The sequence below is a fragment of the Tamandua tetradactyla genome, chromosome 23 (assembly GCF_023851605.1).
Source record: "Tamandua tetradactyla isolate mTamTet1 chromosome 23, mTamTet1.pri, whole genome shotgun sequence".
Lineage (NCBI taxonomy): Eukaryota > Metazoa > Chordata > Mammalia > Pilosa > Myrmecophagidae > Tamandua > Tamandua tetradactyla.
Window position 1 is genome coordinate 23,686,935 of NC_135349.1, and position 16,116 is coordinate 23,703,050.

At 38.7% G+C, this 16,116-nt stretch overlaps 2 protein-coding genes and 2 pseudogenes across 8 annotated transcripts in view; 3 read left to right on the forward strand and 1 right to left on the reverse strand.

Annotated features, from left to right (window-relative positions):
• The window catches only part of ZNF629 (zinc finger protein 629), a 90,556-nt gene that overhangs the window by 38,893 nt on the left and 35,547 nt on the right, over nucleotides 1-16,116 (forward strand). The gene's annotated exons all lie outside the window — the stretch shown is intronic.
• The window catches only part of LOC143667233 (L-lactate dehydrogenase B chain-like), a 35,765-nt gene that overhangs the window by 5,085 nt on the left and 14,564 nt on the right, over nucleotides 1-16,116 (reverse strand). The gene's annotated exons all lie outside the window — the stretch shown is intronic.
• On the forward strand, nucleotides 505-2,142 carry LOC143667223 (ligand-dependent corepressor pseudogene; annotated as a pseudogene).
• Nucleotides 4,359-6,575, forward strand: LOC143667224 (small ribosomal subunit protein eS6 pseudogene; annotated as a pseudogene).

The window sequence follows — 16,116 nt, forward strand, 5'->3', positions numbered from 1 at the left end:
CATTTTTTCCCATGCTTTTTTCTAAAACTCATATAGTTTCACACTTTATGGGATTCATTTATGTTAATGTTTGTATATAAGGTGTGAAACTTATGTTGGGGGTTTATATTTTGTTTTTTTTTTTTTTGCCTATGAATGTTCAATTGCTCTAGCACTATTTTTTAAAAGGCTGCCTTTCTTACACTGAATTATTGAATAGGAATTAAAAGAAAAGGTTGCTCCGGGGGGAGGAGGAAGTCGGAGCTGTCACAGGCCCCGGGTCCGCCTGATTGAACCAAGTGGGGTGTCATGGCCACGGGGTCGGGGGGCGGGGGGGCAGCAGCTGCATTTCCTCTGCGGGCGGCGGAGGCCGGGGAGTTAATCCTCGACACACAGTTAATCCTCCCGTTTCCCTCTGTGCGGCAGCCGGCGGGACCTTAAGGGCTTAACGCATATATTTAACACCCCTCCGAAAAACTTTGAGCCTGGAAACATTTCTGATTGGACTTTTGATGAAAATTGTCTATTCTGTTGCTTGAGAAGAGATAAAGTAAAGACACACTTAGTCGGTCTGGATGAACCAGCTTCTGGAGCTGGGCAAGAAGCTCTACTTAAACAAGAGCAAGCAAAAGAGTTCCTCAATGCAGTGTTTTATAGAAAAGACAGTCCCTGGGTCTCCGACCCCAGTATTCCCCTAGTGGCCTGTGAGATCATGCAGCGAATGATCCAACAATATGCTGCTGAATATACCTCAAAAAATAGCTCTACTCAGGACCCCAGCCAGCCCAATAGCACAAAGAACCAAAGCCTGCCGAAAGCATCTCCAGTCACCACCTCTCCCACGGCTGCAATTACTCAGAACCCTGTGCTCAGCAAACTTCTCATGGCTGACCAAGACTCACCTCTGAACCTTACTGTCAGAAAGTCTCAGTCAGAACCTAGCGAACAAGATGGTGTACTTGATGTATCCACTAAGAAAAGTCCATGTTCTGGCAGCACTTCCCTGAGCCACTCCCCAGGCTGCTCCAGTACTCAAGGGAATGGGCATCCTGGGAGACCCAGCCAGTACCACCCAGATGGACTTCGGAGTGGTGATGGGGTACCTCCAAGAAGCTTAGTAGGATGGAACCAGGGAAGGTTTTGGACACTCCACATCACTCAAAGTTCCACTGGCTCTCGATCCCTGCAGATTAGTTAAGAACTACTGAGCAGAAACCAGTTGTCCTCAGCTGCCAGCCTAGGGCCATCTGGATTACAGAATCATGGACAACACTTAATATTATCCAGGGAAGCCTCTTGGGCAAAACCACATTATGAGTTCAACCTCAGTCATATAAAATTCAGGGGAAATGGTGCACTCAGCAACATCAGTGACCTTCCTTTTCTTGCAGAAAACTCTTCTTTTCCAAAAATGGCACTTCAAGCAAAACAAGATGGAAAAAAGGATGTGAGCCATTCATCTCCTGTAGATTTAAAGATACCACAAGTTCAAGGGATGGATCTTTCTTGGGAATCTCGCACTGGTGATCAGTACAGCTATAGCTCTTTGGTAATGGGTTCACAAACAGAGAGCGTGCTTAGTAAAAAATTAAGGGCTATTCTTCCAAAACAAAATAGGAAAAGTATGCTAGATGCTGGACCCGCTTCTTGGGGCTCAGATGCTGAGCAGTCTACCTCTGGACAGCCATATCCCACATTGGATCAAGAAGGAGATTCTGGCTCCAAGCAGCCTCGGAAGAAAAGAGGGCATTGTAGACAGTACAACAGTGAGATACTGGAGGAAGCAATCTCAGTGGTTATGAGTGGAAAAATGAGTGTTTCCAAAGCTCAGAGTATTTATGGGATTCCCCACCGTACACTGGAGTACAAAGTAAAGGAGAGGCTGGGCACTTTGAAAAACCCTCCAAAGAAAAAGATGAAATTAATGAGGTCGGAGGGGCCAGATGTTTCTGTAAAGATTGAATTAGATCCCCAGGGAGAGGAGCACAAAGTGCAAATGAATAAAAAAAAACGAGTAGGAATACTGTAGAGTGCCAATTACTGTACAAACTGGGTGAGCACTACTGCATTGTTCAGCTATCATTGCTTGCACCTGACTTTGTTTACTGTAACACTTGTTTCTTTGCAGATTTTGCATTGACTTGTGTACAGAGGTGAAAGTTGCATTCTGCATGTTGCATATTTTAACATTTCCATGTGCAGTATGGCTCGGAATATTGTTTGGCCTTTTGCATGTTTCTCTACAAAAGAGAATTGCGTTACCTCACAGAGAACACAGATACATGAACGTGGACTCCTTGCCTGTAGAGCCTACATGCTTTTCTTTCTTCTTTTTCTTTCTTAAGTTATATTTGCCTTTATTTAAAACAATAAAATGAAAAAGAAGTGGGAAAAAAGCCCCCTTTTAGAAACCACCTCTGTCATTCTGGGAGCTTTATCATTGCAAATTGAAAAGCGATCATAAAATTATTCACATTTTTTTCTTCTCTAAGATTCGACTAATTGAAGGATTGAACTATAAAATAAACTCTCAGAAAAATAATAAACCCTTTGAACTCCAGAAATTTGGATAATGATAAATAACCCCTTGGGTCAATTTATATTTTATAATTTTCTTGTCACTATTAAATTTACTTAATAATAATAAAAAAGAAAATGTTGCTCCCACAAGATTGGATCAGGATTAAAGCATGGCTTTTCTAGGGTACATAATCCTTTCAAGCCAGCACACTCACTAAAGAAGGGGACAACACTCTAAAATTTAATCTCTAGTGTAGCACCTTCCTGTGTCAGGTGGAGCGATGAGCATTTGATATCCATTGTCTTATTTCACCCTCAAAACTACCCTGTAAGTTTAATGGCATCTACACAGTTGGGGTTTGGCAAACCATGGCAATAAGCAATATCTAGATGAAGCTTGCATAAGAATAGCCTCCAGAATAGCTCACCCGTGCTCATCTTTGAGTTGTCATTTTACCATATGTAGAATTCTTGGTTGGCAGTTTTTTGCTTTCAGCTCTTTAAATATGTCATCTCACTGTCTTTTTGCCTCCATGGCAATCAGCACTTAATCTTATTGAGGCTCCCTTGTAATGGCCCATTGCTTCTCTTGCAGCTTTCAGAATTCTCTCTTTATCTTTGCGATTTGACAGTATGATTACAGTATGCCACCATGTGGGTCTATTTGGGTTTAACCAGTTTAGAGTTTGTTGAACAGCTTGGATTTGTATATTCATGTTTTTCATTAAACTTGGGAATTTTCCAGCCATTGTTTCTTTGAATTTTCCTTCTGCCTCTTTCTCTCTTTTCCTTATGGAACTTGCCTATTTGGTTTCCCACAGACTCTTCAGGCTCTGTTCACTTTCCTTCATTCTTTCCTCTTTCTGCTCTTCAGATTGGATAATTTCAATAGTTTTATCTTCAAGTTCACTGATTCTTTTTTCTTCACAGAGTTTACAGTTGTTCAAGCATCATTTATTGACAAGATTTTCCTTTCTCCATTCAGTTGCTTTGGCACCTTCCTTAAAAATCAAATTACTATATTATTTTGGATCTAATCCTGCCCCATTTATTCTGTTCTTAGGTCATTACTAAACTGTTTTAATCACCCTGGCTTTGTTGAAAGCCTTGAATTAAGTAGCATATGCTCTACAACTTTGTTTTTCTTTTTTTCTAGATTGTTTTGGCTATTCCTGTCTTGCAGTGATCAACATGGCAGCTGCTAGCCAAAAGGGGTTCTTTAAACATAAATAATTAAAATTAAATAACCTTAGGCTTCCATGTAGAGTAGGATACTTCAGGGCTTTGTCCATCCATAGAACCTTCAAATAATCATCAAGAGCTGGCAGAAACATCTTTCTCAGCGCTTCAGAAAATAAAGGACCTTAGTAAAAGGAAAGTGCCAAGTAAAGAAAAAGGCTACTTAAAAGCAGTGGGATCTCAAAAAAAGCAGTAGGATTTCATGGTGCCCTGCCTGGCTCTATGAAGCAATGGCCCAGGCAAAGGAGAAAACTAAAGCATTAGATGAAAAAGATCAAGACCTGGGACATACCAGACAAAGACTTTCAAAAAATGGTCCTAAATATGCTCAGAGAGCTAAAGGAAAATATCTACAAAAAAATTCAGGAAAATGATAGATGAACAAAAAGAGAATATCAATAATGAGATGGAAATTATAAAATGGAACCAAACAGAACTGAAGACCACAGTAACAGAAATTAAAAATTACTTAGAGGAGTTCAACAGCAGATTGGAGCTGGCAGAAGAAAGAATCAGTGAACCTGAAGATGAGACAATTGAAATCAACCTATCTAAGGAGCAGAAAGAGGAAAGAGTGAAGAAAAATGAACAGAGCCTGAGGAACTTGTGGGACACAGTCATGTATAACAATATACACATTATGGGAGTCCTAGAAGGAGAGAAAGAGGCAAAGAGAATATTCAAAGAAATAATAATTGAAAATGTCACAAATTTAATGTAGGGCATGAATATACAAATCCAAGATGCTCTATGAACTCCAAACAGAATAAACCCATATATACCCACACCATGCCATATTATAAGCTAACTGTTGAAGGCCAAAGATAGAGGGAGTATTCTGAAGGCTGCAAAAGAGAAGCAATGTATCATATGCAAAGGAGCCTCAATTAGATTAATTGGTGATTTAAGGTGGTATCAAGACAAATGCAATTGTTATAGATTTAGGATATTAAATTTAAGAACCACAAAGAAAATATCAGAGATATACAAATTCATAAAGATAAAAAGCAGAGTACAGTTTACCAGGGATGTGGAGCAGAGTCAATGGGAAGTTAATGAAAAATGAGCATAGGGCTTCCGTTTAGGGTGAAGGGAAGGTTCTAACAAGGTGATGATGAGATACTGCAACATTGTGAATGTGATTAATTCCATTAAATGGTGTACTGGGCGAGATTGGGATGAGAAGATTTATGTTGTATAATTGTTTCTACCATTAAAAAAAGAAAGAAAAATAAACCAAAGCGGTAACAATTAAATGCAATACATGATACAGGACAAAGTCAAGAATGAAGGATAAGTCTCAAAAGGATATTATTGAGCGTGAAGGTGGGAAATGGTAGAGGGAGTTAGATCATACTGGGGGAATGAGGATCGAGCCCCAATGTGCAGCACTGCCACAGTCTTGTCGCAACAAGATCCAAGCCCTAAGCAGGGAAGGGTCTAGGTCAAAAGCTCAGTCCTGGGAAGACCAGGACACCATGGGAGAGCGGATGGCAGAGGATTATGGCTGGAGCTTTGCCTGATTAGGAGCGTCATGGTGGTGTCCTCGCTCCCAGTCGGCACGGAGGCAGGCCTATGGTGCGAGTTCCAGATCCCCACTAACTACATTGTGCCCTCAGCTCTGAGAGGGTGAATGGTTGTGGAGCACCCCTCACACTCGGAGTCATTCCATGGAATTTGAGGGAAGAGTGCGCTGTAGTGCCTGTTGCACCTTATGCCCACGAAAGCTTTAGTGAATAGATTGAACATCTCCTTCCCAGCCACTGGCTGCCAGAAGCTCATTGGAATGGACGATGAACGCAAACTCTGTACCTTTTATGAGAAGCAAACGACCACAGAAGCTGCTGCTGACACTCTGGGTGAAGACTGAAAGGATTATCTTGTCCCAATCAGTGGTGGAAAAGACAAACAAGGTTTCTGTATGAAGCGGGGTGTCTTGACCCATGGCTGCATCTGCCTTTTACTAAGGGGTATATAGACCAAGGAGAACTGGAGAAAGAAAGCTCAAATCTGTTTGGAGTTGCATTGTGGATGCCAATCTGAGTGTTCTCAACTTTGTTATTGTTAAAAGAGGAGAGAAGGAAATTCCTGGACCGACTGATATTTCTTTGCCTTGTCACCTGGGGCCCAAAAGAGGCAGCAGAATCCACAAACTTTTCAATCTCTCCGAAGAAGATGATGTCCACCAGTATGTTGTTAGGAAGCCCCTGGACAAAGAAGATAAGAAACCTAGGACCAAAGCACCCAAGATTTAGCGTCTTGTTACTCCACGTGTCCTGCATCATAAATGTTGGCATATTACCCTGAAGAAACAGCGTACTAAGAAAAATAAGGAAGAGGCCTCAGAATATGCTAAATTTTTGGCTAAGAGGATGAAGGAGGCCAAAGAAAAATGCCAGGAACAGATTGCCAAAAGACAGAGGCTGTCCTCTCTGAGAGCTTCTACCTCTAAGTCTGAGGTCCGGTCAAAATTAAGATTTTCTGAGACTTACAAATAAATAAGATCAGAGATTTTTTTACAAAATACATTGTTGAGACATAAGAAAAAATTTGATATATAGAATGCAAGCTTTATGTCAAGTTTAGTCTTGATTTGGATAACAGCGCCTAGGTGATTATGTAAGTGAGTATACTTGTTTATAGGAAAATGTACATGGAACTATTATGTGTTAATGGAGTATTATGTGTGCAACCTGCTCTCAAATGTTCAGAAGATAGATAGATAGATAGATAGATGATAGATAGATAGATAGATGATACATGGAAGATAACAGCATAGATAGCAAAAATTGGTTGATTTGGGTATCTGGAGGGGCTGTATATTGGATTTCTGGGTATTGGGTTTGTATTCTTTTTTTTAAAATTTTTTTTATTAATTAAAAAAATTAACAGACAAAACATTAAGATATCATTCCATTCTACATATACAATCAGTAATTCTTAATATCATCACATAGTTGCATATTCATCATTTCTAGAACATTTGCATAGATTTAGAAAAAAATAAAAAAGACAACAGAAAAAGAAATAAAACGATAACAGAAAAAAAAAGATTATACATGCCATACCCCTTACCCCTCTGGGTTTGTATTCTTTTTGCTACTGCCCTTTAAATTTGAAATTATTTCAAAATATTAAAATAATATGTTAAATATCTTTCTGTTTCTCATTTTTCTAGTCACATTTCAAAGCCACATGTCTAGTAGTTACTGTTTTGGACATTTCTATTGGACAGCACTGTTCTAAGACCTTAGCATTTCCATTTTAATTTTAAAATCAATTTGACCACTTCTACAAAAATGCCTGCTAGGATTTTGGGGAGACTTGGGTTGAACAGATCAATTTTGGAAGAATTGATTTCTTAATATTGAGCCTTCCAATTTACAATTCATGATTATAGTATATCTCTTCAATAATTTAGATCCTTTTAAATTTCTCTTGGCAATTGTTTGCATTTCCAAAGTTAATTTATATTTTCGATGCTATTGAAAATGAAATTGTTCAAATTTTATTTTCCGAGTGTTTCTATATATACAAAGAAAATACAACTGAAGAAAATACTGATTTTTGTATATTGACCTTTTATCCTAGACAGAGCCAAATTCATTTATTAGTTATAATAGTTGTTTTATAGATTCTTTAGGATTTTTGTATGTAAATAATCATGTCATCTATAAGTAGAAACAATTTTATTTCTTCCTTTCTGATCTCCACCTTTCCTTTTTCTTGCTTATGGCACTGGCTAGGACCTTCATTACAATGTTGAATAGACGTGACTTGTTCACATTCTTAGAGTGATTGTATTAATATTTCAACTTTAAGTGTGATCTTGACTGTAGGTTTTCTTATATGCCTTTTCCCTTCTATTGAGCTTTTAATTTTAGTGATTATCTTTTATAATTTCTGAAAGTTCTATTTGGCTGTTTTTTTTTTCAAATTTGCTAGGACATTTGCTATTGTTTTCTGCTGCTTGAAAATATTTTGCAAGCTGGTGTTCATTTCTTTTAACATAGCAAGCAGAGATATTTTATAATTTGGGCCTGACAACTAATATTTGAAGTGTTTGTAGGCCTGTTTCTACTTTCTTAGTTTTCTGTGTACTTTTAAGTTTTTAACTCTATATTCTCCTTAAAAAATTATTTGAAGGATTTGCATTTCCTTCTGCCAAGTCTCTGAAGGCATCCAGTCTATAGCCACTTTAAATTTATAGCTTAAAGGATTTTTTTTATTAATTAAAAAAATTAACAAAACATTTAGAAATCATTCCATTCTACATGTACAATCAGTAATTCTTAATATCATCACATAGTTGCATATTCTTCATTTCTTAGTACATTTGCATCGATTTAGAAAAAGAAATAAAAAGACAACAGAATAAGAATTAAAACGATAATAGAGAGAAAAAAAAACCTATACCTCACATGCAGCTTCATTCAATGTTTTAACATAATTGCATTACAATTAGGTAGTATTGTGCTGTCCATTTCTGAGTTTTTATATCCAGTTCTGTTGCACAGTCTGTATCCCAGCTTAAAGGATTTTATAGCTTGGATCCAACCAAGTGGTGTGATTTGGAGTTCCCTGTCCACCAAAGGATTGGCTTGTCATTACGAGTTCTCAGAAATGGTTTCTTTCCTCTGTTGTGCTCAACACCAAGGCAACTTTCTTTATAATTCCCTGGGGCAAGGAATTTGGACCAGATTCTTCCTGCTTTACTCGTTTGGGTCCCAATTTTGGGGGTCAGGAGTAACTTCTGTAAATCAGCAGGTAGCTGAGGACTTTGACTTCTGTTCAGTGAAGCCTGTTTGAGTTCCCTTGATTTGGCAGATGCTCTCAGGGTAAAGGCAACAGTTCTCAGCTTTCTTTCTGGATCCCCACTTTTGCTTAGATTTTAGTCTGTCAGTCCTTACTACTTCTTTGCATTTCAGCTCTTTTAAGAAGTTTTTTAAAAAATATTTTATCCACAATTTTTATTGTTTTCAGTGAGTGGGTTGAACCTAGTGAGTAGGTTGGTCTGAATAGACTAGCCTGTCATATTTACCAGCAAGGGTAAATATGCTTTCAAGCTTCAAAAATGTTAGTATCCTTGGTCAGTAATCTTCTCTCTCATTCTTCTTGTCTTTGTATACTTAAACCTTTTTTAAAATCCCTTTCTCTCATTTTAAAGGAGTTTCAAGAAAATTTGGAGATAGATAAGTGCCTACAAATTACCAGATGTAACCAGAATTCTCCTGTTAATATCATTATTATGTCATTTTTACAAATAAAAAAATAGGATTGAAAGAATAAAATTCTGGAGGCTGGACAGGACATTTTCCTCTGGTCCTGTTACTTGATGACTGATTTCTAACTTGGGGAAAACATTTGTTCCTGAACATTAGCCCTTTACTAGAGAGAAAATATTTTCCCCTCCTTCATCCATATCATCATCAGTGTTAACTGCTGTCTTGACTACAGCACACTGTGGCAGTCACTGCTCCTACCTCACCCCATCCACCCACCATAGTCAGGATTTGGGGGAGTAATGAGTTCTTGTGTAGTTTAGATTGAAAGGATTTCTGAAGTAATTCTAATATGCCTCCATCCCTCATTAGAATATCATTGGGGTAGCTCTTCACCCTTATGGAGGTGAGAGGTGTGGGAGGCCTGCTTGACTCTAGACTAGGTTGTCATATCCTGTGATGTGTTCTTGTCATGTCTGTGCCTCTCTGATGGAAACACTCTGCAACCTTGTATATATCAATCTTCCCCTGGCCCTCAGACTTGCTCCACTCCCAGCCTGGTCCTCTCAATTGATGGGAACTATCCTCCTTCCGGTTGGTCAGACTCCAAATCTTTAAGCTCTCTTTAATTCCTCTCTTTCTCTCATACCCCATATCCAATCTTTTTGGAACTCCTGTGGGCTCTTTCTTTCAAAATCCAGAATTTGACCACTGTTCACTACCTCCACCACCATCCCCCTGGTCAAAGTCACCGTCATCTCCTGCACATCATGGCAGGTATTACTGTAGTTACCTTCTAGCAGGCCTCCTTGCTTCTATGCTTTTCCCTTTGATAGGGTCTCAGCAGAGAAGCCAGAGTGAGTGTTTATCAATCAAATGATATCATTCTTCTGCTCAAAGGCCTGTTATGACTCCTGTGTTTGCTTGCTAGCTGCTGGAATGCAATATACCAGAAATGGGATGGCTTTTATAAAGGGGAATTTAATAAGTTACAATTTAACAGTTATAAGCCTATGGAAATGTCCAAAAGAAGGCATCCAGGGAAATGGAAAATCCAGCTAATTTAAGAAAAGCTGACGTATCTCGAACACCTCTGTCAGCTGGAAAGTCACTCTGGTCCCTTGCATGTTGGTCCCTAGACTCCATTGCTTTCACCCTCTGGCCCTATGGGGGTTCTTCACTTTATGTCTCCAGGGCTGGCTTTCATCTTTTGGCTTCCCTTGGCTCTCTCCAGGTTTTGGCTTGCTTAACGTTAAATCTCATGGCAATGTCCGCTGGGCCCCAAGCATCTCCAGACATCTATGTCTCTGTGTCCATGCGTTCACATCTTTGTCACCTCTGCTGTGAAGTCTCTCTTGGCTCCGTTGTTTCTGTCATTTCTGAACTCTCTCCAAAATGTTTCCTTTTTTAAAGGACTCCAGTAAACTAATCAAGACCTACCTGGAATGGGTGGAGTCAAACCTCCATCTAATCAAAAGATCACATCCACAATTGGGCACTCCACATCTCTGTGAAGATAACCTAATCAAAGGTTTCCACATACAATATTAAATCAGGATGAAAAGAAATGACTGTCCCCACAACATTGAATCAGGATTAAAACATGGCTTTTCTGGGATACATATTATTTTCAAACCAGCATAGTACCTTAATTTGGATATTTTCAGGGCCTTAGAATTGTAACTTGTAACTTAATAAATCCCCTTTATAAAAGCCAATCCATTTCTGGTATTTTGCATTCTCACAGCTTTAGCAGACCAAAACAATGTCTTTTGCCCATTTTTTTTTACTGGGTTGTTTGTCTTTTTATCATGGAGTTGTAGTATTTCTTTATATATCCTGGATATTAAACTCTTATAGGATAATTGGTTTCCAAATATTTTCTATTGAATAGGCTGCCTTTTCACCCTCTTGACAAAGTTCTTTGAAGCCTGAAAACATTCAGTTTCAAGAAGGTCCCATTTATCTTTTTTTTTCATCGCTTGTGCTTTGGGTGTAAGGTCTAAGAGACCACCTCCTACCACAAGATCTTTAAGATGCCTCCCTTCATTTCCTTCTAGGAGTTTTATGGTTCTGCTTTTATATTTAGATAATTGATGCATTTCAAGTTAATTTTTGTATAAGGTATAAGATGGGGTCCTTTTTTATTTTTATGGATATGGATGTCCACTTCTACCAGCACCATTTATTGAGGAGATTGCTCTGTCCCAGTTGGATGGACTTGGCAGCTTTATCAAAAAAATCAGTTTACCCATACTTCTTATCCCCCCATATTATTGACCCATAGTGTTGGTGTGGTATATTTGTTACTGTTAATGAGGGAGTATTAAACGTTACTGTTAACTATGGTCCATAGATTGCAATAGGTACACTTTTTCCATATACCCCTCTCTTATTAACTCTTTATAATAGTGTTGTACATCTGCTCTACTTCATGAAAGAATTTTTTATATTTGTACAGTTAATCAAGACACTGTCTACCGCATGATTCATTATGCTATACATTCCCATGTTTTAGCCTCCAACTTTCCTTCTGGTGGCATATATGACTCTAAACTTCTTTTTTATTTTTATTTATTTTCTGGAGTAATTAAAGCATTCTTAATATGATCACGGGGTTGTATGCACAACCATGTGATGATACTGTGAAGAAGTGATTGTATACATTGGATGGTTTCTATGCTGTGTGAATAAATCTCAATGAACTTGCATTAAAAAAATCAATGGACCTTAGATGTGGGGGTCTATTTCTGAATTCTCAGTTCAATTGCATTGTCAGTGTGTCTATATTCATGCCAATACCATGCTGTTTTTATCACTGTAGCTTTGTAATATGCTTTAAATCAGGAAGCGAGAGTCCTCCACTTCATTTTTCTTTTTCAAGATGCTTTTGGGTATTTGGGGCCCAAGTTCAGTAACTGGCTTTTACAGTTCTTCAAAGTAGGCTGATGGAATTTTGGTTGGGATTGTGTTGAATCTGTAAATAAATTTGGGTAGAATGACATTTTAGTAATAGTTAGTCTTCCAAATCCATGAATGGTTTGGAATGTCCTTCAGTTTATTTAGGTCTTCACAAAGAGGATTTTGCAAATATACAACTTGTTACATACATGGGATCCCCAACAAGATTAATAGGGGTTTCTCATCAGAAACCACGGAGGCCAGAAGATAGTGGGATGGCATATTTAAAGTCCTGAAAGAAAAGAACTGTCAACCAAAAATCCTATATCCAGCAAAATTATCATTCAAAAATGAAAGAATTAAAATCTTTATGGATAAACTAAAGCTGTATGAGTTCATTACCAGAAGAATTGCCCCACTAGAAATGCTAAATGGAGTCCTTCAGGGTGAAATAAAAAGACACTAGACAGTAGCCGTAAGCCATAAGAAGAAATAAAGAATATTGGCAAAGGTAGCTAATAGGTAAATGTAAAATCCTTTATTGTTGTACTTTGGGGTTGTAACTGCTTTCTCCCCATATGACTTGACAAACAAATAGATAAAATAATATTATAAATCTGTGCTAATGGACATACAATGTATAAAGATATAGTCTGGGTGAGGGGCCAAGATGGCGGCTTAGCAATGTGCGCGTTTTAGTTCATCCTCCAGAACAACTACTAAATAACCAGAAACAGTACAGAACAGCTCCCGGAGCCACGATAGTGACCGGACACACAGCATACCCCAGTCTGGACCAGCTAGACCGGCTGCGAGTCTCTGGAACCAGAGTTACCCAAGCCACAGAGGCCAGCGCCCGGTGCCCCTACCCCACAGGCGGCTTCCTGGAGGGAAAGACACTCTAACAGTAGCAGGGACTGAGTCCAACCAAACACCAATTGTGGCATTAATAAACAAATTCTGACTACTAAAAATAGGCCCCCAGCTCAGGTGAAACTGGTCAAGGTGGAGGTCGCTTATTGGGCTAACCAAAAAAGAGGAAAGGGGATGAAACGGAGGTTTTTGTGGCTGTTTCTATGGAGGCTTGGCTGCCTCTGGATTCAGCAGCCAGACTACTCGGGCTGCAACTGCCCCAGGCATAGGGAGAAACGGACTGCTTTCAGGGCTGTCTCCCACCTGTGCCTTCCCCAGGGGAGGGGTGGAGCCCAACTCAGGTGGAATCCCTCTCTCAAGGAATTCAGAACCCAGGGCTTGGCAATTTGAAGCCATTAAAACCAGCCTACAACCTCTCCTCTGTCTCCACCACGCCCCCAGCAGGGAGAGCCTTCCAAAGTTAAAGGAGCCACAACATCTTTTGCTGGTGGGACCCGCAGGCAGACAAGCGCCACATACTGGGCAGGATAAGAAAAACAGAGCCTAGAGACTTCACAGGAAAGTGTTTCAACCTGCTGGGTCTCACCCTCAGGGAAAACTGACGCAAGTGACTCCTTCCCCTGATAGGAGGCCAGTTTAGTCCGGGAAAAACAGGCTGGAGTCTGTAATATCTATGTAGACCCTCCTAAGGGTGGGGAGGGAAAAGGGACCTTACAAGCAGGACAAGAAACAAGAAAACAAGAACTGAAAAATTACCCTCTGTTAAACAAAAAAGCTAGAGGCCCAGAAAAAGCTGAATGGAAGGTCAAAGTACAGATAGACAACAAACTCATCTAGCAAGAAAACCCTAGGTAAGATAAGTGAAAGCAGTCTCCAGAATAAACTAATTAAGGTAATTAAATGTCTAGCCACCAGTAAAGAATAACAAATCACACCAGGAAAATTGAAGATATGGCCCAGTCAAAGGAACAAACCAATAGTTCAAATGAGATACAGGAGCTGAAACAATTAATTCAGAATATACGAACAGAAATGGAAAACCTCATCAAAAACCAAATCAATGAATTGAGGGAGGACATGAAGAAGGCAAGGAATGAACAAAAAGAAGACATGGAAAGTCTGAAAAAACAAATCACAGAACTTATGGGAATGAAAGATACAGTAGAAGAGATAAAAAAAAATGGAAACCTACAATGGTAGATTTCAAGAGACAGAGGTTAGGATTAGTGAACTGGAGGATGGAACATCTGAAATACAAAAAGAAACAGAAACTATAGGGAAAAGAATGGAAAAATATGAGCAGGGACTCAGGGAATTGAATGATAATATGAAGCGCACAAATATACCTGTTGTGGGTGTCCTGGAAGGAGAAGAGAAGGGAAAAGGAGGAGAAAAACTAATGGAAGAAATTATCACTGAAAATTTCCCAACTCTTATGAAAGACCTAAAATTACAGATCCAAGAAGTGCAGCGCACCCCAAAGAGAATAGATCCAAACAGACGTTCTCCAAGACACTTACTAGTCAGAATGTCAGAGGTCAAAGAGAAAGAGAGGATTTTAAAAGCAGCAAGAGAAAAGCAATCCATCACATACAAGGGAAACCCAATAAGACCATGTGTAGATTTCTCAGCAGAAACCATGGAGGTGAGAAGACAGTGGGACGATATATTTAAACTACTAAAAGAGAAAAACTGCCAACCAAGAATTCTATACCTAGCAAAATTGTCCTTCAAAAATGAGGGAGAAATTAAAACATTTTCAGACAAAAAGTCACTGAGAGAATTTGTGACCAAGAGACCAGCTCTGCAAGAAATACTAAAGGGAGCACTAGAGTCAGATATGAAAAGACAGAAGAGAGAGCTGTGGAGAAGAGTGTAGAAAGAAGGAAAATTAGATATGACATATAAAATACAAAAGGCAAAATGGTAGAGGAAAGTACTACCCAAACAGTAATAGCACTAAATGTTAATGGATTGCACTCCCCAATCAAAAGACATAGACTGGCAGAATGGATTAAAACACAGGATCCTTCTATATGCTGTCTACAGGAAACACATCTTAGACCCAAAGATAAATATAGGTTGAAAGTGAAAGGTTGGGAAAAGATATTTCATGCAAATAACAACCAGAAAAGAGCAGGAGTAGCTATACTAATATCCAACAAATTAGACTTCAAATGTAAAACAGTTAAAAGAGACAAAGAAGGATACTATGTACTAATAAAAGGAACAATTCAACAAGAAGACATAACAATCATAAATATTTATGCACCGAACCAGAATGCCCCAAAATACGTGAGGCAAACACTGCAAACACTGAAAAGGGAAATAGACACATATACCATAATAGTTGGAGACTTCAATTCACCACTCTCATCAATGGGCAGAACATCTAGACAGAGGATCAATAAAGAAACAGAGAATTTGAATATTACAATAAATGAGCTAGACTTAACAGACATTTATAGGACATTACACCCCACACCAGCAGGATACACCTTTTTCTCAAGTGCTCATGGATCATTCTCAAAGATAGACCATATGCTGGGTCACAAAGCAAGTCTCAACAAGTTTAAAAAGACTGAAATCATACGCCACACTTTCTCAGATCATAAAGGAATGAAGTTGGAAATCAATAATAGGCAGAGCGCCAGAAAATTCACAAATACGTGGAGGCTCAGCAACACACTCTTAAACATCCAGTGGGTCAAGGAAGAAATTACAAGAGAATTCAGTAAATATCTCGAGGCGAATGAAAATGAAAACACAACATATCAAAACTTATGGGATGCAGCAAAGGCAGTGCTAAGAGGGAAATTTATTGCCCTAAATGCCTATATCAAAAAAGAAGAAAGGGCAAAAATTCGGGAATTAACTGTCCACTTGGAAGAACTGGAGAAAGAACAGCAAACTAACCCCAAAGCAAGCAAAAGGAAAGAAATAGCAAAGATTAGAGCAGAAATAAATGAAATTGAAAACATGAAAACAATAGAGAAAATCAATAAGACCAGAAGTTGGTTCTATGAGAAAATCAATAAGATTGATGGGCCCTTATCAAGATTGACAAAAAGAAGAAGAGAGAGGATGCAAATAAATAAGATCAGAAATGGAAGCGGCGACATAACCACTGACCTCACAGAAATAAAGGAGGTAATAACAGGATACTATGAAAAACTTTATGCTAATAAATACAACAATTTAGATGAAATGGACAACTTCCTAGAAAGGCATGAACAACCAACTTTGACTCAAGAAGAAATAGATGACCTCAACAAACCAATCACAAGTAAAGAAATTGAATCAGTCATTCAAAAGCTTCCCCAAAAGAAAAGTCCAGGACCAGATGGCTTCAGATGTGAATTCTATCAAACATTCCAGAAAG